Below are 22,622 nucleotides of genomic sequence, written 5' to 3'. Positions count from 1 at the left end.
TAAATATTATAATACTGCAATGACTCTGTAACGTGATCCTGCTCAGAAATCGTGGATGATTCGGGGTTCCCCGAGGACACCCGACAGTCTTTTTAAGTTAATGGAAACATATGCATAAAATGTCAAAGGTCGTCGGACAGTGACAGGTGCATGTGGGCCCTATAACTTAGAAGGTTCTGCCATAGCAGTAGAAGCTTTTGAAGATGAGCTTGTAAGCTTCTTGAAGGCCAATGTGATAGCATGTCTGTCGGTGTTTCGTACAAGCACCGGCAAGTAAATTTATAGTAATGCGCGTTAGGCTCGGATGGTGCGCTAAAGGACACAAGATTTATACTGGTTCGGGCCGAAAGTCCCTACGTCTAGTTTGTTGCTGCTCGTGTTATTAGCACCGTGAATGGTTTGTAGTAAGGGGTACAAACGATCGAGAGAGGGACTGGTCCCAAGTCTCTGATGGAAGGGTTGAAGGGATGTCAAGAGGTTCGAAACAACTTGACTATGTGTATCTGTGTGTCGTATTGTTCGGTCTCAAGAGTCCATCCGTCTGATGGAGGAAGTGCATCCCCTTTTATAGAGGAAGGGGGTGGCTTTTACAAGGGCGAGGTTTTAGGATGTATATTCTACTTAGTCTCATGGCTCATGTCTACCCAATCCTCCTCCTTCATTCTGATGAGTGCGAAGGAAGATAGGCGCCTACAATACTGTTGATGTCTCTGTAGAATGTCAGGTCAATTACAGAATGCTGCCCTGCGCAGGGTGTGGGCTGTAGTACAGTGGTTTTGACTTATTGGCCTCTCCCAGCCTTGCTTCGCATGCCTTCTGGTTCCTGTGAGTCTTCGTTGGAGGGACGAGGGGTCGGGGTTCGAAGCAACGACGTGGTCAAGGCCTTCTGACTTGGTGGACCTGAGGGGTCAGGAAGCGGGTGCCGCTCCCTTAGGTCCATAGCGTGGTGATGGAATGTCCGTTGTGCATGGAGATATTAAGTCCTTTTCTGGAGCGTAGCGGTTGTTGTATATCTTTGTCGGGTTGCGTGTCCTAGGGCTGAAGGCGGCGCCTACAACTCTACAGGGCGAGGAGCACACACCCGTACAACCTTTCGGGCTCTGCGGTGCCCGGAAGGGTCTAAAACACCTGTCCTGTCATCCCCTGGAAGTACTTTTCCTACCAGGGCGCAGGGTATGGTCCTTGGAGCCATGGTTGACCCAAACGTCTTGTCTTGCCCTATACTTATCATCTTGAGGGAATGGGGAGAAGTCGTCAGGGAGGATGAATCCAATCTTTAGATATGGAGCAGGGTGAGACTCGTTCCTTGCCGTCGGGCAAAATGGAGACCAATTCCTATCTCTCGGGTGAGACCGACCTCGCCCCTCTGGGGTCGAGCGAGGCGGAATCTATCTCTCAGCCCTCGGGCAAGACCGAGCCCGCCCTCAAGGCATCGGGCGAGACGGAGTTTATCCCTTGGCCCTCAGGCGAGACCGAGCCTGTCCCAATGGCGTCGGGCGAGACAGAGATTAACCTTGAGCCCTCGGGCGAGGCAGAGTCATCTCCCAAAGGCGTCGGGCGAGGTGGAACCAAACTCCTGTCATCTAAACAAGGGATGAAATGGTGCCCTTATGCGTCCAGAAGTTTTTCACGTTCGGTGGTTATTGGTTCCACCTTCTGGGGTACCCTGGTATTAGGTCCCCGACAGTAGCCCCCGAGCCTCTAGGTGATTCGAGTAGAACCGCCTGGAGGGTGTTTTTTTGACTTCGTCGAAGTTACTTTGCCAGAGGGTGCGTGCGAGCGCACACGATGGGTGTAGCCCCCGAGCCCCTAGGTGGTTCGAGTAGAGTCGCCCAGGGGGATGTATCGGTCCCTTCACGGGTAAGGCTGAAGGACTTAGTTTTTTATCAACTGGATGTTTTTCGAGTGGGTCGTGGCATCCTGTTCGCTAGGAACTGATTCGGGGCTGACCTAGCTGGTGCTTCTGCCCTTGATTTTGGATCGTTCGCGGATCCTTTCTTAGTTGGGCCAGCCGGCGAGTTTCTAGGCCCTAGGTGGGCCAAAGAGAAAAGAACAGGCCTTCGTGGCTTGCGTTTCCCAGGTGGGTAGAGAGTCTGGATTCGCCTGGGGAAGGCAAACCGTCCGCCGAGATTTTTGGGGCGAGAGGATAGGGACTACGGGCATGTGTCCTGTGACATGACACGGTGGCGCACGTGGTAGGCTCGGAGATCAAGGCGGACGGTTGCCCTTCTCGCGTCCGTCGCCCCCTATAAAATCATGGGGTTTGCCCCAAAAGTTCCGTATTTCGCTCCCCTACCTTTGCGTTCTGAAACATCCGCTGCCAATCGTCCTAGCCTCTAGCGCCCGCATCGTCATCGTCGACCGGCTTGCATTCGTGTTGCAGCCGCCGTCAAGCTCGCGCCTGCCCTCCCCCCTACTACTTTAATGGAGTTGTGGGGCAGATCAAGCATCACCTCCCGGTGTCTAGAGGGCCTCGTCCGCCGTGGCCTTCTCTACCCACTGTCCGCCGTCTAGGAGTGGCTGCTACCTAGCGACGAGGGTGAGCCGGTGCCACCAGAAGGGTATGTCGTCTCTTTTGCCATCTTCCATGAGCGGGGATTTGGGGTACCCACGCATAGATTCCTTCGGGGGCTGTTGGATTACTATGAGGTAGAGCTGCAGCATCTAACTCCCAATGGGATTCAACACATGGCAGCGTTTGTTGCCCTGTGCAAGGGTTTCCTAGGGATCGATCCCCATTTTTATCTGTGGAGGTATTTCTTTAACATTAGTTCATCAAAGAGGAAGATTGGGGGGAAAGATGTGAACGCGCCGATGGGATGTGCTAGCATTCATCTGTGCCATACCCGGTCGAGGGGTTACCCATACATGCGTCTAGCGACATCGATGGCACTCATAGTGGTTTTATGTTAGGGATGATGTGAGTGCCACCCTACCGAAGTATACTGGACGTCTTATTGTGGACGTTCCAGAGTCGTGGGGCTGGGGCGTCCAGTCCAAAGACAAGAAACACATCTCCAACCTTCTTTCCGCCCTCTAAGCCCTGAAGGATCGAGGTGTAAAGGGGACAGGGATTATCGGTGCCTACCACACGAGGAGGGTGGTGCCCCTGATGGCGTGTGTGCTTCCCCTACATCAGATGATGCCTGGGATATCGTTTGAGGGGACGGTGCTCGTTGATGAGGCGCTCCCTTACTCGGAAGTGGCGTAGTGCATCAAGGAGGCGATGGAGCTGACGAAGGATTCTGCAGGCAGGGTCCTCGACATTGTGTATCCAGTGCCCGAACACCCCCCAATGCGTCTAGAGCCTGGATTCTTTGAATTTGTAAGCCCTCTTCTCCCGTGCTCTTTTCTTTTTCATGGATCTCCATTTTTTAACACTTGCTTTATGACGTTGGGACCAGCCGAGGGGGCTGGTCTTCAAGGACAGTCCGCTTCCACTGCTGAAGGACAAGGTCATGGCGGCGGCGAATCGACTCATGGCCGAGCGGGACAAGAAAGCAAGGGAGGAGATGAAGAAGGCGAAACGACTGAAGCAGGAGGCATGGGATCGGGGAGAGGACGTGAGCAGTGAGGACGACGACGATGATGATGATGATGACGACGACGACGAGGTAGCCGTCAGTGTGGATTGGGACGTCCTGGAGGACGAGGACATGCTGACAAGTGGCCACCCATCCATGCAGGGGCCCTTCCCTTTCCACACGGAGGGAAGTGAATCGATGAGGTCAATGGAGGCCGGCGAGTCCGCCGCTTCGCACGGCGTGCCGGCTGAGGACCGGTGGACAGGGGAGGGCGGGCTTGCTGCCGCAAACCTCAAGGCGATGATGGAGGAGAGCAGCTCTGGTGCTGCACCCTGTGAGACAATGGAGGGGGGTGGCTCCGGTGCCGCGCCCGACGAGACGATGGAGAGGAGCGACTTCGGTGTCGTTCCCGATGAGATGAACCCCCCTGCCCCAGAGCAGGGGGCAGGTTTGAAACGGTCCCACCCAGATGAGTCGGGGCAGGGATCTAGGGATCCATCCCCAAAACGCTTCCTCTAGCCGAGGACATCAACATAAGCTGCTGATTCCCCTGTTTTCATCCTTTTTCCATTTCTATTTTGACTTAATGGTTATTACCTTTGTGCAGGTTCTTGCGGATGGGTCACCCCCTGGGGCTGGCACCCAAGAAGAGTCTCGCCCTTTAAGCGAGACAGACGGTGTCACCTGGAGTCACCCCTATTTCGGGCAGGAGTGGTGCCGACGTCAGGGCCGTGTTGGCCGACTCGACGGCACCCATGGTGGCTCCCACGCCCACAGAGGTTACTGAGCGAGCGGCCTCCTCCATGGCGGACGTGGAATAGCCGGCCGAGGGCCGCATACCGCCGGTGGAGGTGGTCGTGACCGCACCAAGCCAGGATCAGCCGAGCGCGGTCGTGGTGGCGCCCGAGGGCATAGTGCAATCCGCGCCACTAGGGGCCCAGGTGGATCCGCTCGTGGCGCTCAAAGCGGCCCAGACAGAGGAGGGTCCAGCCGGAGGGTCCTCGAGTGCGGCAGTGGTGCCGCACAGGGTTAGGAGGGAGCTACCCCTGGCCCCTTTGTCAGGAGAAACCCGCTCCCCTGCGTGGGGGGAGCCGCCGCTCCAGTGGATGGCCGCTCAGGACCCGACGTCGGCTCTTTTCTCGCTCGATGATCATTTCGAGAGCATGGAGCGGGAGGGTCTTGACATCGGGATCTCGACCATGCTGAACGCCCTGGACCATGCCAGAGGAGCCCTCCATGAGATCATTATCCCTACTACTCAGGTATTTTCTGGGCTTTCTTCTTTCTTTGCATGTTTTTGTGTTTTCGCATTTCTGATACCAGTCTTCTTCCTCTTCAGGTTATTGTTGCTCGTAGCCAGAATAAATCCCAATTCCTCTGTGAGCAGAAGGTGGAGTGGGATTGCCTCTTCGAGGAGGCCCAGCTACGAGCAGACATGGCCACCTAGCTTGCTACCGCCTAGGAGCGAGAGGCCCAGGTGCGTCAGGACGCAGAGGAGGCCCACGGGATGTTCGAGGATCTGTCGGTGAGGTCTAAGCTAGATGGGGAGGAGATTGCTAGACTCCAAAAAGAGCGAGATGAGCTGTTGCAGAGGAATGTCGTGGCCAATGAGAAGGCCAGCGAAGTCCTAAAGGAGCTGGAGATGGAGCGGGAACTCTAGCGGGAGGCCGAGAGTAGGGCCACAGCCCTCCAGCAGAAAGTGGACAAGGATGTCGAGGTGGTCCGCTCTCTCCAGGTGGAGCTCGGTGACGCGGTGAACCGAAGGTTGAGTGCTAAAAACGTCTCCGTCAAGCTAGAAAAAGAGGCTGCCTATGCACGAAGGGCCCTTTAGGTTGAGAGCGATGAGCACGATCTTCTACAAGCTGCGGTCGGGGTGGTCCTTAATGCCCTGAATGTGACGGAGCCGGTGGAGACCAGCCCGCTCGTGGCTCGTGTCGCAGGTATCATAGCTCAGGTGGGCCAGCTTGAGGAGAGTGCCTTTCACGCCAGGATTACCCAGGCCTTCACCGTCGCCCACGCTCATTACGAGAAGGAAATCAACCTGAAGGTGATGAGCAAAGGCTTCCCGTCCACCTACGAGGATGAAGAGCTGGAGGAAATGGAGGAGATGGTTGCTCCCCTTGCGAAAAACCTAGCAGACAATCTGAAAGAGATGGTTCTCCCTCCATGGGAGTAATTAGTTGAACAATTTTGAGAACAACTTATATGTAATATGTGGACAAGTGTTGGTATTTTTCGAGTCTGGACGCTTTTTCGTGATTTTGCGTCGTAATTTCATTTTGTTTGATTTTTTACGATCTTACCAATCTATTCCCCTGAATTTCATTTTGGTTTTGTGAATGATGTGAGGAGATTGTTTGGAAAGAAAGAAAGGAGGTTTTGTGAATGATGTGAGGAGATTGTTTGGAAAGAAAGAAAGGAGGTAGCCGTACCTTAACTAGAACCTGAGTAAGGTCCAACCCCCTGTATTTGCTGGGGTCGGGGGTTACTGGAGATTGGAACTATGGTTTTGATGACAGGGTTGACGAAGTCCATGGATGGCATCATAATATTCCCCGCCCTGTCTTCCAACAAAGATCCCCAACTGGGGATTTTATGGGCTTAGCAAGGTGGGGCCTTCGAACCTGTGTCCCTGTGTTGATTGGCTCGAGCCCCCGAGCCTTGTTAGGGTCTGATAGGGGTCGGCCATTATTTGCATGTTACCCTGTCCTTGGTTTTCGCAATCAGAGGGGCTGTGTGAACGACACTTGCCTCGTCAGCTTGAGTATCTCGCTCAACGAGCTCACTAACGGGTACGTTCGTGTGGAATCTGGGTCCATCATTTGCTGATGGGGTCGGCAGAGCCCTCTGGTGGCACTCCACAACTTCTTAACCCGCCTCCCGACAGATGCCCAAGCCGTTCGATAGGCTCCGGCGGCCCGATGGCCTCTTCTCGATGGAGATTCTGTGGGTTTGGCTTGGGGTTAAAATCGAACGAGAAAAGGTCGAGACGTCCCTGTCCGCTTCTGAGTGGAGTTGGGTAGGGCCACTGGGGCTTGTCTCGGTTATTTCTCCCTAGCTCTGTTTGGCATGAGGCGGCCTTGAGCCCTTCGCGGGCCGACCATCGAACCTTGGCCTGTGGTCGCCTATATCGAATGAGGCGACGGCCGTTTCGTGATGCAACATGAAGCGTTTGGGATGTTTTGCATATGTATAATATAATCAAAATGAATGCGGGGTCGGTAACATTACCGTGGCGGTATGAGTGATGAAAAGCTCCTACTAAATGTGTCCGCGCGGGGTTCAGACCCTGATGTTCATGATGAGGTTGGAGTAACCTGCATAAGAATTGCTATTCTTTGTTTTTTGTATCTCGGTGGCGATCCGAGCCATTTAATTAACTTGGGGAACCTGACAGCTTCTCCTTTGGGAGAGACTCTGTAGGCGGACCCCTCTGAACCCTTCTTGAGAAGGCAGACGTTGAAGTCAGAGACGCGAGGGGCGTTTGAGCATGGTTTTTCTAGTGAACAGAAACACCGTAGCCACCGAGGCGTAGGGTCTACTAGTTCATCCAGTTTTACTCAAAGTTCTATGCCCATATTCCGTACTCCTGGTTTCAAGCGTATGGAGGGGTCGGGTGAAGAGGATGTCTAGACTGGTAGTCATCCTCGGCAGCCCTCGAGTGATGTTCGTGTCCCCGCCGTTTGACGGGGTCGAAAGCTCGTGAATGAATTTTAATGCATAAAGTAAGAAAGCTGAGATGCTTATGTTTCTTTGGACGTTCGTTCATCGTGTCTTCTGGGCCGAACGGCCGGCCCAGGAGATCCGAAAGGTCGTATCGTCGGATCGTTCGTGGTCCTGCATGGGGAGGTGAAGGGTTGCCTGCCTATGTGGGCGCCTTAATTGCCACGTCTGGAGTGGGTCAGTAGCAGGCCATACCTAGGCAGTGCTCAGTTTGACCAAAGAGGGATGCCTTGTCGACCGGGGTGCGTCCCGTCAGTTCCGGTGCATCCCCTCAGATATCAATCAGCATTGATTCCGTATTTAAAGAGGGGAAGGGAGAGGGTTTTTCGTCCAACCTTTCACCTTTCCTTAGCTACCGCACCTCCTCTTTAAATAGGGAGGGGAGAGGAGTTCTCATCCCACCTCCTCTTCTGCCTCTGAGCCGCTATCTCTCCTTCTTCTTCCTTTCCACCGAACGCGTCCGTGCGTCACGGCAGTTCTTGAGTGAGGAAGAGTAATGCCAGAGAGAGAGAGAGAACTCACAAATTTGCTCACGAGTCTGGTGCGTGATGTCGAGCCGGAGGTTATCCAACATAGATGAGATGGTGCGTGCTGCCCTTACTGAGGAGTCACTGCTGCTGAAGGAGATGAGGCGCCGGTGGGCGTCGTACGTCATCGACTACGCTGTCATCCACTGTGCTCCTCCTTTGGCGGGAGGCGTTTTCTGCCCATACGCCGTTGTCAGGGTTATGGCTGGGGATGATGGCGTAGTCCCCAGATGCCCTGGCAGTGGCATCGTTGTCGAGGTTGCGGCTAATGACGATGGTGTAGTCCCCAGACGCTCCGGCAGAGGCGTCGCTGTCGGGGTTGCGGCTGACGATGATGGCATAGTCCCTGGACACTCCAGTGGAGGCATCGTAGATGGTGGCGCCTTCGAGGATCCAGCAAAGCGGCGGGATATCAGGATGTCACCGATGGAGAGCGTGGCACGGCGACCGCAGTAGACGAGCTGGCCCGTATACACGCCCTGGGCATTGCTGATGGAGAGCGTGGCACGGCGATCGTAGTAGACGAGCTAGCCTGTGTACATGCCCTGGGCGTCGCCGATGGAGAGCGTGGCACGGTGATCATAGTAGACGAGCTGGCCCGTGTACATGCCTCGGGCGTCGCCGATGGAGAGTGTGGCATGGCGACCATAGTAGTACTTGTAGTAGAGCTAAGCAGAGACTGTAATGAAATAACTTTGTGGGGAAGCCCCCGAGTAAACAGTCCTCTAAATTTATAAGTATATTGTTCCTTTTTGTAATGAAATCGCCTTGTAAGTGACGAATTTGTGCAAAAATGAACAAAATTACATCCTTTGCTTAAGTAATTTTTTTATCTTTCTCCTTTCTGTAGGAATGATTTTAGTGCTTTCCGACCCTTCTCATGGTCTAAGTCATAAGAAGCTAGGAACATGGGTGAACTAATTCTGATTGAACTGGTGAGCAAAGAGGTTGCAGCCGCTGGGGCATGGGTGTCTCGCAGTCCTACCAGTTGTATTCAGAATTGGTTCCCAAAATCTTAGCCCTTTGGGACTCGTTTATGAGGCGAATGGAAAACTTAGAGAATGTTTGTAAGTATAACACAGGAGTTTTTGGCAAGCGTAATACTTGTATTACATATGTCATATGTTATGATCACACGCCAGCCCCCGAGTGAGGTCTGTCCCCTCGCGATTTGAAGGGGTCGGAAGTCACTAAGGATCGGGGTTTTGTTATGACAAAATCTGATAAGGAAGAAGTGTAAGCTTATTTTAAGGATAGAAACGACGTAGCTGCTCGATGTTCCAGGCATTGGTGAAGACCTCGCCGTTGATGGTTTTCAACCAGTAGGCGCCTAGGTGAAGTACTTTCGCGATGATGTAGGGCCCTTCCCTGGGTGGGGAGAGTTTGTGGTAGTCCTTGTTGCTCTGCGCAAGACGGAGGACAAGGTCTCCAACGTTGAAGGCTCGACCCCACACCCGTCGGCTGTGGTACCATCACAGCGCCTGCTGGTACTTAGCCGAACGGAGGAGGGCGATGTCGCGGGCTTCATCTAGCTGGTCCATGGCATCTTGGTGAGATGCTTCGGCCCCCTGTTCATCGTATGCTCTGATTCTTGCTGCCCCATAGTCGAGGTCCGTTGGGAGAACGGCCTCAGAACCATAGACCATGAAGAAAGGTGTGTAGCCGGTGGCCTGGCTAGGAGTTGTCCTTAGGCTCCAGAGCACGACTGGGAGCTCAGCTAGCCAGTGTGCGCCAAATTTGTTCAATCGGTTCAAAATTCTGGGTTTGAGGCCTTGAAGAAGCATGCCATTTGTGCACTCGACCTGCCCATTCGTCCGAGGGTGTGCGACGGCTGCCCAATCGATCTAGATGTGTTATTCATCACAGAATCGAACGAATTTCCTACCAGTGAATTACGTGCCGTTGTCCGTGATGATGGAGTTCGGTACTCCAAAGCGATGGACGATGTCAAGGAAGAACAGCATGGCTTGCTCGGATTTGATCGTGGATATTGGTCGAGCCTCAATCCATTTTGTAAACTTGTCTATGGTGACAAGCAGGTGGGTAAAGCCCCCAGGCGCCTTTTTGAGTGGCCCAACTAGGTCGAGCCCCTAGACCACGAAGGGCCACATGATGGGGATCATCTAGAGAGCCTAGGCCAGGAGGTGTGTTTGTCGAGCGTAGTACTGGCACCCTTCGCTGGTACGTACAATTTGCTCGACATCGGCTACTATGGTGGGCCAGTAGAAACCTTGTTGGAATGCATTCCCAACCAAGGTTCTTGGTGCGGCATGATGACCGTAGACTCCACCGTGGATGTCGCCCAGCAGGAGTTTTCCCTATTCACCAGGGATACAGAGTTGCAGAATTCCGATGTGACTTCATTTGTAGAGTTCGCCCTCTACAAGAACAAAGGACTTGGCGCGTCGTGTGAGCCGACGGGCTTCCGTCTTGTCTACCAGTAGCATGTCATGAAGGAAGTAGTTGAGGTAAAGTGTTCTCCAGTCATCGGGAGGGTCAAACTCCACTGCTGGGTCCTCTTCAAGCTCCATGACCTCGGGGTCAGGCAGAGCAGTCGGTGGATCACCCCCGGGGGTCAGACTAGAAGGGCCATCGTTGGCTTGTTCTGACCCCATGTAGCATACCGAGGGTTTGTGTTAATCACTGGCAAAGACGCCTGTTGGGACTGGCTCTCGGCTGGATGCTGCTTTTGCAAGCGTGTCGGCCGCTTCGTTGAGGCGCCTAGGGATGTGATTGAGTTCGAGGCCATCGAATTTGTCCTCCAGCCGTCGGATTTCTTGATAGTATGCCTCCATCTTAGCGTCATGGCAGCATGACTCTTTCATGACCTGGTTGATGACCAGCTAAGAGTCACCCCTAACGTCGAGGCGTCGGATGCCTAGCTCGATGGTGATTCGTAGGCCGTTGATGAGCGCTTCGTATTCTATAGTATTGTTTGATGAGGGGAAATGGAGCCGAACCATGTACCTCATATGGACCCCGAGGGGAGATACAAAGACTAGTCCTACTCCGGTGCCCTTCTTCATCAGTGATCCATCGAAGTACATTGTCTAGTACTCTTGATCGACGGCTGCTGGTGGCATGTGGACCTCGGTCCACTCTGTGATGAAGTCAGCCAGTACCTGAGATTTGACCGCTATTCGGGGGGCATAAGAAATGCCTTGATCCATCAGCTCGAGTGCCCACTTTGTGGTTCTTCCTATAGCGTCATGGCTACGGACTACCTCACCAAGGGGGAACGACGTTACTACTATCATGGGGTGTGACTCAAAGTAGTGGCGTAGCTTCCTTTTGGTGATGAGGACAGCATAGAGCAGTTTCTGGATTTGGGAGTAGCGGGTTTTGGAGTCAGATAACACCTCGCTGATGAAATACACAGGGCACTGCACCTTGAAGGCATGCCCCTCTTCCTCTCACTCTACTACTAAGGCAGAGCTAGCCACTTGGGTGGTGGCCGATACATACAGTAGGAGGGATTCTCTATTGCATGGAGGAACTAAAACCAGTGGTTTAGTTAGAAATCGCTTAACCATGTCAAGCGCCTCCTAAGCCTCGGCCATCCACTCAAAGTGGTCAGCTTTCTTTAGGAGCCGATAAAGGGGGAGTCCTCATTCACCGAGGCACAAAATGAATCAGCTGAGGGCGGCGAGGCACCCTGTGATCCGTTGAACCCCCTTTATGTTTTAGATCGGGCCCATCCTTGTGATGGCTGATATCTTCTCTGGGTTGGCTTCGATGCCACGCTCAGAGATGATGAAGCCGAGCAGCATGCCTCTCGGGACCCTGAAAACACATTTTTTGGGATTGAGTTTGATGCCATTTGCCCGAAGTTTCACAAAGGTTTGCTCAAGGTCGGCGACCAAGTGGTTAGCTTGTTCGGTTTTGACTATGATGTCATCGACATAGGCCTCAATGGTTCGCCCGATGAGGTCTCCGAAGCAATTGAGCATGCAGCGCTGGTACGTTGCCCTAGCATTCTTCAGACCGAATGGCATTGAAACATAGCAAAACGATCCGAAGGGGGTGATAAAAGATGTCGCGAGCTGGTCAGACTCTTTCATCGCAATTTGATGGTAGCTAGAGTATGCATCAAGGAAGTAGAGGGTTTCGCACCTCGAGGTGGAATCGACTATTTGGACTATACGTGGTAAAGAAAATGGATCCTTTGGACACGTTTGTTGAGGCCAGTATAATCGACACACATTCTCCATTTCCTACTCTTTTTTTTTGGACAAGAACAGGATTTGCTAACCACTCTGGGTGGTATACTTCCTTAATGAATCCTGTGGCCAGTAGTTTGGCTATCTCTTCACCGATGGCCCTACGTTTCTCCTCATTGAAGCGGCATAGGCGTTGCTTCACCGGCTTGGAGCCCGGGAGGATCTGGAGAGTATGCTCGGCGACCTCCCTCGGGATGCCCAGCATATCCAAGGGTCTCCACGCAAAGATGTCTTTGTTGGCGCAGAGGAAGTTGATGAGCGCGCTTTCCTATTCAGAGGAGAGTACGGTCCCGATACAGACTTTTTTGCCCTCGGAGCTGCTGGGATCCAAGAGGACCTCCCTAGAGCCTTCTGCCGATTTGAACGACCCGGTTGATTTCTTTGCGTTGGGTGCCTCTTCAATGACCTTCTCCCTAAGGGTGGTGAGCTCTTCGGAGGCGATGACTGCGGATACGTGTCCGCAGCATTCGACCTTGCACTCATAAGCGCGCTGGAAGGAGGTGCCGATGGTGATGACCCCACAGGGGCCTGGCATCTTCAACTTCAGGTACGTATAATTGGGAATGGCCATGAACTTCGCGTAGCATGGTCACCCCAGGATGGCATGGAAAGTCCCCAAGAACCCCACTACATCGAAGGTGAGGGTCTCAGTCCGGTAGTTGGACTGATCCCCAAAAGTGACGGGCAGGTCGATCTACCCCAATGGTATGGCTTGCCTCCTAGGCACGACACCATGGAAAGGTGCTTGGATGGGATGGAGGTTCATTCAGTCGACGCCCATCTCGTCGAGCGTTTTGGCATACATGATGTTGAGGCCGCTGCCCCCATCCATTAGTACTTTGGTGAGCCACTTTGGACCGACGATCGGATTGATGACAAGCAAGTACCTTCCTGGGTGTGGGATGGCATCCGGATGGTCGATCCGATCGAAGGTTATGGCAGATTCTGACCACCGAAGGAAGGCTGGTGTGGCTGGTCCGGTGGTATAGACCTCGCGGCGTGCGAGCTTCTGGCGACACTTGGAGTCATAGACCGTTGATCCTCTAAAGATCATGAGGGCATCGGTCGGCGTTGGGAAGGCGTCGTCCTTCTCCTCTGCATCATCTATGGTGGGAACAGGTTCCTTCCCTGCTCCCCTTTGTTGAGGCCCCCGGCTAAGTACTTGCGCATGAGGCCACAATCTTTGCATAGATGCTTGGCCGGGAAGGCGTGGTTTGGGCATGGCCCCTCAAGCATTTTCTCAAAGTGGTTCGGAGTGCCTTCCGTGGGCTTTCGGCCACCTTTGCGGTCGGCAGCGGCCACGAGCGAGTTGTCGCGCCATTGCTTCTTATTTTTCTTTTTGGCAGGATGGTTGGAGGCGCCTTTGCCGACGTCCTCGTCCCACCTCATCTTTCCGTCGGAGCGATCAAAGATGGCTCTGACCGCCTCCTCTCTAGAGGCATGACTGGTGGCGATGTCCAGGAGTTCCTTTGTAGTTTGTGGGCCCCTATGTCCTAACTTGTGGACCAGGGATTTGCAGGTTGTTCCGGACAGAAAGGCTCCTATCACATCGGCGTTGGCGATGTTAGGGAGCTCATTGCACTGTCGAGAGAAGCGCCAAATGTACCCGTGAAGGGTTTCATTGGTCTTCTGGCGGTAGTTCTTGAGGTCCCATGGGTTTCTAGGGCGTTTGTACGTGCCCTGGAAGTTGCCCACGAAGATCTCCGTTAGATCCACCCAACTCTGAATAGCATTGGACGGTAGGTGCTCTAGCCATGCTCGCGCCGAGTCAGCCAAGAACAGCGGGAGATTGCGAATAATGAAATTGTCATCACTCACACCATGGCCTGATATGCAAGCCGATAGTCTTCGAGCCAAAGCCTGGGATTTGTTTCGCCAGAATATTTAGGGATGTTGGTAGGCGGTCGATACCTTAGGGGGAACGCAGCATTGAGGATGTTTCAGCCAAAGGCCTGAGGGCCTAGAAGGCTGGGGCTTGGGCTTCGGTCCTCGTTGCTGTCGTAGCGTCCGCCATGTCGGGGATGATAGCCGCGGCGTGCTGCTTCTCCATCATCGCCGTGGGCACGTCTCCGAGCGTCGATGATGCTGCATACGTCGTGGCCATTATCGAGGCGTTGATATACTGGGACGACGGAGGGCTACCCGCCGGCTGGCGGTGTTTGGTGAATGAACGCGTCTTTGGTGGGACGCACTAAGGGCGTGCGCTGGCTGGTGTCAGGTTCACATCATCGAGACAACGAACTTTCCGCCTGCTACGCCGCTGCATGCTTGAGCAACGTGCGAATCTCCCGGCAAGCGCGGTGATCGTCGGACGTCGCGGCCTCCGGAAGGCCATGCAGCAAGGCGATTGCTGCGGTGATGTTCTAGCTGGCTCGGGCAAAGTGAGGAAGGGCCCCATCGTCGGTGAGGATCCTTTGATGTATGGTGCGGGCCGTGGCGCGCACGCGCCCTCCATCTTTGCGGCGTTCAATCTCGCGATTGATGTCCGCGTATTCTTGGACAAGCCCTTGCCCGGCCTCATCGATCTCTTGCTGATGGGCCCTCAGCTGCTCCATCCTTAGGCGAGATGGGGCTATCATCTCTTCCCTGGATCTTCTGTCAGGGTTGTTTGTAGGGGTGACCTCTTCCCTGGAGGCGCTATTGATGTGACCTTCGGGGGTCTACGTCATGAAGCACTCTCGGGAAGGGTGGTGGCTCCCCCTACTAGAATCCAAGCTAGAGAATGATCCTGGCTCCTCATTGAGGAGCTCATAGAGGGTCTCCGTATCCTGCTCAATCGCCCCCATGAACCCGATGCCCGTGGGTGATTGAACCATACGTGGCACCAGAAAGCGGCCAGCGGTCGCCGCAACGTTGCGGAGACCAAACGGAAACGCTGTCGGGGCGCTCTGTACGAACCCTTCCGGACATAGAGTGGCATTGTGAGAGGCCTCCTTTGATGACGGGACTCCCAGGGAGTTGCCCGGTGGGCCCTCAAGCCTAAGACGGCTGAGGTTGATGGAAGGGGGAGATGGGGCGGCTGAGTGAGTCAGTGCCAGCTCTCCTCCTAGTGTGATGATGAAATCTAGGTTGCCAAAACGCACGTGTGCGCCCGGGGCCCAGGTGATTGCGTGGGTGGCCATCCGAGGCCTGATTTGGAATGCGCAAGCTCCCCTACCTGGAGTGCCAACTGTTGGTGTTTCGTACAAGCACCGGCAAGTAAATTTATAGTAATGCACGTTAGGCTCGGATGGTGCGCTAAAGGACACAAGATTTATACTGGTTCGGGCCGAAAGTCCCTACGTCCAGTTTGTTGCTGCTCGTGTTATTAGCTCCGTGAACGGTTTGTAGTAAGGGGTACAAACGATCAAGAGAGGGACTGGTCCCAAGTCTCTGATGGAAGGGTTGAAGGGATGTCAAGAGGTTCGAAACAACTTGATTGTGTGTATCTATGTGTCGTATTGTTTGGTCTCAAGAGTCCGTCCGTCTGATGGAGGAAGCGCATCCCTTTTATAGAGGAAGGGGGCGGCTTTTACAAGGGCGAGGTTTTAGGATGTATATTCTACTTAGTCTTGTGGCTCATGTCTACCCAATCCTCCTCCTTCATTCTAATGAGTGTGAAGGAAGATAGGCGCCTACAATACTGTTGATGTCTCTGTAGAATGTCAGGTCGATTACAGAATGCTGCCCTGCACAGGGTGTGGGCTGTAGTACAGTGGTTTTGACTTATTGGCCTCTCCTAGCCTTGCTTCGCATGCCTTCTGGTTCCTGTGAGTCTTCGTCGGAGGGACGAGGGGTCAGGGTCTGGAGCGACGACGTGGTCAAGGCCTTCTGACTTAGCGGACCTGAGGGGTCGAGAAGCGAGTGCCGCTCCCTTGGGTCCATAGCGTGGTGACGGAATGTCCGTCGTGCATGGAGATATTAAGTCCTTTTCTGGAGCGTAGCGGTTGTCATATATCTTCGTCGGGTTACGTGTCCTAGGGCTAAAGGCGGCGCCTACAACTCTATAGGGCGAGGAGCATGCACCCGTACAACCTTTCGGGCTCTACGGCGTCCGGAAGGGTCTAAAGCACCTGTCCTGTCATCCCCTAGAAGTACTTTTCCTGCTAGGGTGCAGGGTATGGTCCTTGGAGCCATGGTTGACCCAAACGTCTTGTCTTGCCCTATACTTATCATCTTGAGGGAATGGGGAGAAGTCGTTAGGGAGGATGAATCCAATCTTTAGATATGGAGCAGGGTGAGACTCGTTCCTTGCCATCGGGTGAAACGGAGACCAATTCCTATCTCTCGGGTGAGACCGACCTCGCCCCTCTGGGGTTGGGTGAGGCAGAATCTATCCCTCAGCCCTCGGGCGAGACCGAGCCCGTCCTCAAGGCGTCGGGCAAGATGGAGTTTATCCCTTGGCCCTCGGGCGACACCGAGCCTATCCCAATGGCGTCAGGCGAGATGGAGATTAACCTTGAGCCCTCGGGCGAGGCAGAGTCATCTCCCAAAGGCGTCGGGCGAGGCGGAACCAAACTCCTATCATCCGAACAAGGGATGAAACGGTGCCCTTATGCGTCCAGAAGTTTTTCACATTCGGTGGTTATTGGTTCCACCTTCTGGGGTACCTCGGTATTAGGTCCCCGACAATGTCTATATATTGTTCTTCTTGCAAGCTTGTGAGTATATAGCGCTTTAGGATTAAGTGTAGCAGCTAATAAGAGAAATAAGTTCAGCAACATTAGAAATTGATGGAATGCTTGAAATAGGAACATGTATTGAACAAGTTTCACTTTAGCCCAGACCTGCAATCATAAGATTATCATTGACAAGATATTGAAGCCTTCCATTGGTTACCTCCATTAACTTATCAAGCATAAGTTTGTAACGGGGGTCAGGATTATGACTTAAGTTGCCGCGTATGTCATCTATAGAACTTAACATTATTGGAAGGAATCTAGATATTGAAGCACCTATAACACCCTCGGTGTTACATTGTATAGTTTTTGCTAGAAACACTGCATGAGCATCATACTTGTTTATACATGGGTGTAATATAGAGTATAAATCAACATACGGCACTTGAAACATTCATCTGAAACAAGAAACAAGTATTACATTTCATGTCGCTTTATATCGTTTAGTATTCTAAGTGAATTTTTATCGAACAAAAATGCTATAAAATGCTTATGCGAAACTTTGATAAAGTTCATAGTACAAACTTCGTAGACGATGATAAAATACATGCGGTCGAGGACGAGGTTCGCTAGCTAGTGTATCAAGTAGCTTGGAAAAGGAATTCGACGCGAAACCGTTTGAAGCTTAGTCATTTCGCGTAAGTTTGAAAATGGGTCGACGAAGCCATGTTCGGCAATTTTTGTAGAACGATCGGGTTAAGAAGTGGCGAGGTGTCTTTTCTTAGTTTGATAGCCCTATGTACCTATCTGAGGATAGAATGACTGGTTTGGCTTTCGGATCATCAAATTGGTTGTTGTCACAGCTTTAAAAAGCATGCATGCCACATGTTGATCCATGCCAGCGCCTAGGCGCGGTCACCGCTCGAGTCTCGGCGTTGCCGCGCTGGTTGCTCGTCGCGCCTACACGCACACCGCGCGTTTGGCTCTACGTGGCCATCCACGACCTCCTGTTGCCGCACTCTGGCACATGGCACGCGCGCGTGCTGGGCCCGGCAGGCCTGCCTGCTCTACCCCTTCCCATCGTGTCCGCCTAAGTCTGCTGCTCGCCATCGTGTCGCGTCGCTTGCACTGTGCACCGTCCGACGCTGCCGCACAGCTACTACTTCCGTTGACGTTCGGTTGTGTGCACATGTGGGCTTGCCCTGCTTGCCTCGTTCTCACGCTTACGCGTGAGGCCACGCTAAAGGTTCCCATCACATCGCCTAGAAGGTCGCCGGCCGGCTGAGCCGCGCCAACGCCAAACCAATGCACTGGCCCCATCTATGTTACTGAGCATGTTTGGTGGTCAAGTGGGATGACAGTGTCGTGCCTAACCGGTCACTGTTGCGGTGGTACAAGGGAGGGGCGTCAATTTAAGTGTTGCCGTCACCGGGCGCCATAAGTCCGTAGGCGTCGCCCCTACAATTTGGCCTCGCATACTCCACAACTTTCTAATTAACCGTGCACACTATGAGCTAGAGTAGTTAGCTTCCGATTGGAGTCATCTCGCCAGGCTTCCTTCCTACGGTGAGGTAATGGGGAGATTTTTCCCCTCGGCAGTCCACCATGGCCGGCGAGGCGAGCGCTCGGCCAGGGCGATGCTCATTGCTCTATTGTCTCAATTGGGTAGGGTTGTTGCCTCTCCTTGACTTATTTGCCTCTCTCGTGCAGTGGCTCCGCCGATGGAGCAATAGGGCGCCAGGAACGCCTTCATCGTGGCCGGCGTGAATCAGAGCAACCTCGCGCACATGGCTAGCCCGTTGTCGTTCCTCACGACTTCGCCCAGCCCATCCGCCACATCTCTGGTGAGGCCCTCTTGCTTCTAGGATAGGCGGTTGAGTCAATTAGTGGCTAGGTAGCCCAGAGCGTATTGGCGGCCACCGACGAGCTGGCTTAGATGCTGTTCCTATGGCCAGCTCGGTTGGGCATAGTTGTGATTCAATTAGGGCTTCAAGGTGGTTACTCTTAGCCTATAGATGGTTACCGAGTAGCAGTAGAGGCGTACAGTTAGGTGGTTTCGCCGGCCAAAACCATGGCCAGACCCCACCGCGGCGCGTGGCCACGCCTACGTGATGTGCCATTCTTGGCGTTTGTTACCTCAATCTGTTGCGCATGTCACGTAGAGGCTCATGGGGGTGCTGGTGGGTGCCGAAGAGGTCGGTGCTTGCCGACGTTTGGCCGGTAAGGCCATGGCCCCTGTTCGTCTGGCCAGGGACTTTGTAAAGCATGAATTTGAATAGAGGTAGGGTCCTAGATGCGAAGCCAGTGACACATTCTAATAGTGCTTGGGTTAACTTCACGAATAGAAAAAAGAACGGGGACTTGTTTGCAAAAACGTCGACGCGCGCGTGGGTCTCCCATGTTGGGCCGCTGTCGTGGGAACGGGCCATCGTGTGTGCCGCACTAGCGCACGGGCGCAGGTCGCCGTGGTGGGTCGAGCCACGTTGCGAGTTGGGCCGCGCTGTGAATTCATTTTCCAATTTTCCAGCGATTTACAAATGTTTATTCAATATAGTTTCTAGCTGAACTTTGATAAATTGTAGTAAATCTTGTAGATGTCCAAAAATAGTGAAACCAAGTTTGTTAGGTTCACAAAAATACCATCTACTTGTTAGTGTAGTTAGATTATAGTTAGCTATGACAATGGTAGGTTCATAAATTCAAACTAAAGATCTTAGTATTATATAGATTAATAATTGTAGGGAATTTTATGGTAAATTGATGATAGCTATAGCTATAAAAATTTTACAGTAGGCTCACTAGATTATTATGTACTTGCTATAAATTTTGTAGCCCTAGAGTAAGTTGATAAATAGAGTAGCTATTATCCTTGCTTTATCATATATAGCGTAAATCAGCATTAGGAGTAAGAATACATGTAGTTGCTATAACAATGTATGACATACTTCATACTTGTTATTGGTAACAATAAATAACTTAGTACCATGGTCGGTAGCACTAGCTTAGTAGTTAGACCAATATACTTTTATTTTAAGAGTTGTTGTTGCTATATTACTAAGTATTGCATCATTATTTCATGCATGTAGATCATGAGTTGATAGAGTTCGTGCCCGTCGATGAACAGGAGTACGAGGAAGTCATCGAGGAGTATGAGGAGGAGATCCTTATGTAGGAAGGAACCTCGGAGCCTTTTGGTGCTGACTTTGCTGACCCATCATCTGCCCAAGGCAAGCCCCAGTGCATAACCCCAATTTTATGATCACTAAATATATATATATGATGTGCATTTAAGTTATAAGCGTTTTATGGAAACTACATGCATAAATATATCTACCCATGAGTCCTACTAGTAAAGGTCGAGTAGTTGCTATGCTCAGGATATCGGTAGCATGAGTAACCTGCCGTTACTCGCAAATAGGTGATAAATATGATCACTTATGATAAAATGGTGGAAAGAAAAAATGGTGACTGGGCAGGGATATGGTTTGGGTACTGGTGGGTGTAAGGGGTTGTGCCCTGTGACCAACAGGGCATAGCTCGGTTATACTTTTTCACTGTCTGTGTCAATTAAGGACCAGTCATTGCCTAAGTCTCGAGGCAAGTCACAGATCTATTATCCCGAGCACATACTTGGGTATGGGCACAGGGAAGACTCGTTACTCTCTTGTCGTGGATCTGGCTCTTTCCGGACTGACTGATTGGAGGCAGGGATGGTGGAGGTCCTTGCACCGCCCTGAGTCTAGGACTCAGGAGTGGGGGTTTGGAGTCCAAGTTTGGACAGGGACCTGGACACCCAGGACAGGAGGGTGATGGGTTAGTCCTGCTTGTGCCTGGGGTATAAGCGGGGTGTGTGTTTTCGGGGTACCCAGCTAGGGGCATTGATTCGCGAATCACCGGGCAATCCGGTACGGCTTGTTTTTTGATCTAGTACCGTAGTAAGAACAGAAAGATGGAAGATGATGAAATGAAACTGATTGCTCAACTCTTGCTTGAAAGTAGAACAGGTGCTTATATAGACTGGATAGATAATAACTTAATACGGCTGGTAATAATAACATAAATAAGAACTCACTATTAGTATTGCTTTCTGCCAAAAGAAAACCAGCAAACCATAAAGCTTATTATTTTCCTTGGAGTTGGGAAATTATTCCCACTAGTCGGATAAGTCTTGCGAGTACATTATGTACTCAAGGTTTATTTACCCCTATTACAGGTGATGCATGAGAAGTATCTTTGTGTGGAGGATTCTTCTGGTGGGCTCAGACGAATCCTCATTCTTATTGCTAGATGTTTATTTTAAATTCTGTTGTTTATCATTCCGCACTCTAACATTTGGTAATGTAATAATATAATTTCTAAGAAACTCTGATGTATAAAATGGACTTGTATTGTAACTCGTTCTCATTATTGGATCCTTAGGAAAAATATGAATCTTTTGGGTTCTCCTTTGGGTGTGCCCGACGGATACCGCCGCTATAACTCGCTTTCGGGGTGTGTAGTGTCTGGTGGAAGACAAGCACCTCCGTAATCGTGTTATTTTGGGTTGTTCTGCCACAGCACCCTTCTGCTGATCAACAAAACGAAGTACAAAATAGAGCGGTGACACAGCTTTTAACACCAACTCCATCTCACTCCACCATCTTTTGGAAGTCAAACAATTATATGCATAATCATGTTCCCCTTCATTAGTCGTCCTGTAACTCTCCCAATCATCAGATATCATCCATTGCTTGAACTTATCTTGTCTATCCCAAAAACTCTGAAGAAATATGAAAATTGTGCCAAACCTAGTGGCATTCCACCTAATGAGCTCCCCACCTATCTTTTCTCTCATCATAGCATGCACCCTACAATGAGAAGAGTCATTACAAAACTATAATTTTTTTCAACACAACTTTCTCAATTATAGTAGTAACAGTAATTACCTGTTATGCTTGTACAAGAACCTACAAATTCGCTTTGCACTATCCACAACATATTCGACATCAATATAGGTCGCTATGTCCTTCAACATCAAATTGATAGTATGAGCTGCACATGGTTGCCAAGTAATATGTGTAAACTCAGCAATGATCATCCTACATGCTTTCTTATAGTTAGCACCATTATCTATGATAATCTGAACAACACATTTTTCCCTAACATCATCATGAACCACCTCTCTAAGGATTGAGTGAATGTAATCTGCATTCTGGATCAACCCAGTTGCATTTACAGACTTGAGAAAGAACATGCGTCCATTGCAATAGACCATGAAGTTAATAATGGACATCAAGGTAGGACCTATAGATAACTAAAATCAGCACTCAAGTATGGACAGTAAGGAAAAATTGTAACTGTAGATAACTAATCAGCAATCATCATGGACAAAAATAAAAAAAAACAAGTAAATGCACAAATACAATTGCATTCATCATGGACAGCAAGATAGTTTACCTGTCCACGAATCGCACATGATGGTAACACCATATTCATGCCAGTCTTCCTTAAATTGACTCATGTGAGCCTCCACGTCTTGAAAATTCATATCTAATAATGGGCCATCTATTTCTCTTCCGGTTGGAATTTGTACTCCTTCACCAAGCTGTTGTGATAACTTAAGTGTTGATCAGAAGTACGGGCAGTCAGCTTTCCTTTCAGGAATATCCATAGCATGGAACCATTTTGCCCAAGATTTCCCAAGTTTCTCTTTGGCACCCCCCCCCATTAGCATAACATCTACTCGAGGTTGAGCTTGTGTCCTACTACGTGCCAAATCAATGTCAAAAGGAGCATTGGAAGCACTTTGAGGACTTTGGTAGAACCTGTCAATCCTTGTTTGATGATTTCCTGAACAACTTGCAGCCCCACTACCACTTGGCCTCCCAAAAGGTGAAGAACTATCATTTTCCAAGGTAGAATTAGATCCCCTCAGTGATTCTCCCATTGCTGTCTCAAGTTGTGTTACTTCATCAAGAGCATTTCTTGGCCTACCATAGCCTATGTTTGCTGCCTGTCGATGCGGGACCCATGGGATACCCCTCAAGGAAG

At 51.4% G+C, this 22,622-nt stretch overlaps 1 pseudogene; it reads right to left on the bottom strand.

Annotated features, from left to right (window-relative positions):
* The window catches only part of LOC136495831 (uncharacterized), a 35,813-nt pseudogene extending 13,721 nt beyond the window's left edge, over positions 1–22,092 (bottom strand).
* Positions 22,093–22,622: the final 530 nt, after the last annotated feature.

This window comes from Miscanthus floridulus, chromosome 12, assembly GCF_019320115.1.
Source record: "Miscanthus floridulus cultivar M001 chromosome 12, ASM1932011v1, whole genome shotgun sequence".
NCBI lineage: Eukaryota > Viridiplantae > Streptophyta > Magnoliopsida > Poales > Poaceae > Miscanthus > Miscanthus floridulus.
The sequence above is the reverse complement of the archived record's forward strand: the minus strand, read 5'-3'. Positions and strand labels throughout refer to the sequence as shown.